Source organism: Cebus imitator, unplaced genomic scaffold (genome assembly GCF_001604975.1).
Source record: "Cebus imitator isolate Cc_AM_T3 unplaced genomic scaffold, Cebus_imitator-1.0 Scaffold13, whole genome shotgun sequence".
In the NCBI taxonomy this organism is placed as follows: Eukaryota; Metazoa; Chordata; class Mammalia; order Primates; family Cebidae; genus Cebus; species Cebus imitator.
Window position 1 is genome coordinate 11,028,512 of NW_016107328.1, and position 1,886 is coordinate 11,030,397.

Below are 1,886 nucleotides of genomic sequence, written 5' to 3' on the forward strand. Positions count from 1 at the left end.
CCCTCTCTTTTCTTTTCTTTCTGACAGGGTCACTCTGTCTCCCAGGCTGGAATGCAGTGCCACAATATTGGATCACAGCAACCTCCAACTCTGGGGCTCAAGTGATCCTCCCACCTCAGCCTCCTGAGTAGCTGGTAGTACAGGTGCCCACCAATATGCCTGGCTAATTTTCTTATTTTTTTTGTAGTGAGGGTCTCGTTATGTTGCCCAGGCTGGTCTCAAACTCCTGGGGTCAAGTGATCCTTCCATTTCAGCCACCATGCTTGGCCAGCACAGAGGTTTCTAGCCAGGCAGCATGCATGATAGTAATAATAACATTCTTTAATTCTACATATTCATTGCTGGGTGCGGTGGCTCACACCTGTAATCCTAGCACTTTGGGAGGCCAAGGTGGGCAGACTGCTTGAGCTCAGGAGTTTGAGACCAGCCTGAGCAACATAACAAACCCCATCTCTACAAAAAATACAAAAATTAGCCAGGTGTGGTGGCGCACACTGTAGCCTCAGCTACTCAGGAGGCTGGGGTGGGAGGATGGCTTGAGCCCAGGAGACAGAGGACGCAGTGAGCTGTGATCACACCACTGCACTCCAGCCTGAGTGTCAGAGCCAGACCCTGTCTCAGTAAAATAAAATAAAACTATATATTCACTGAAGAAGCAAGTTCAGGTTTGTGAGTAGAACCGAATGCACTCCATTTTGGACATGCTAATATTTTTAAGTGCAGGTCAGTTTTGTGGTGAGTTCCAGGAGGTAGTCAAAAGGCAGATCTGACGTGGGAAAGAGTTAATGGGGCAAAGCTAAGTGGGGGGGGGGGCAGTCAAGATGACTGCTTAAGCTATGGGATTGTATGGGATAGTATGAGTGTCAGGAGGGAATGGCTAGAACCTTGAGGAATTTGTCTTGAAGTGAGATGAAGAGAAAGCATACGCAGAGAAGTGAATAATCTGTACAGAAGATGGCACTCAACGTGGGACTGAAGGAAGAGGTTTGACAATGGTAGACTGGAGGGCAGGGTAGAGGAGGTGCTGAGGGAAGGGCTCCAAGCCGAAATAGCAACATGCAGAATTAGCGAGCAGGGAAGCATTCCACCAAAGAAGCCATTCAGTAACCAGATATTGAATAAATGTGTTGTGGAAGAACTGGAAATTTCAGGGATAGGTCAATTAACAGTGTCACTGTGGAAGAAGAGATGAAAACCAGGAAAAGGCCATTTCCTCTGGGGGTTAGCGTGACTATTGATATTTGGTTGCTTGGGTATTAAAAGAATCTAATAGCCTTTGATCTACTTTGCTTAAGCTCCAACCAAAGATATCTGGTAACCTTGGAGTGTCTCAGGTTTCTAAACATAGAGGGCATCTATCCTAGGTTTAGATTGGGTGTTCCAGTTTTCTCTGTTGTGACATATCTTTGTGCTATGTCCACTACCAGGTGGTTTTCAGGTCTACTTTAATCATTACTATTGTCTGTTATTAGAGCTGTTTTTTAGTTTTTAAGTTTATTTATTTATTTTACTTTAAGTTCTGGGATACACGTGCAGAACGTGCAGGTTTGTTACATAGGTATACACGTGCCATGCTGGTTTACTGCATCTGTCAACCCGTCATCTAGGTTTGAAGCCCTGCATGCATTAGGTATTTGTCCTAATGCTCTCTCTTCCCTTTCCCACCACCCCACAACAGGTGCCAGTGTGTGGTATTTCCCTCCCTGTCTCCATGTGTTCTCACTATTCAATTCCCTCTTATGAGTGAGAACATGCGGTTTTTGGTTTCCTGTTCCTGTGTTAGTTTGCTGAGAATGATGGCTTTTAGCTTCATCCATGTCCCTGCAAAGGAAATGAACTCATTCTTTTTTTTTTTTTTTTTTTTTTTGAGATGGAGTTTCGCTCTT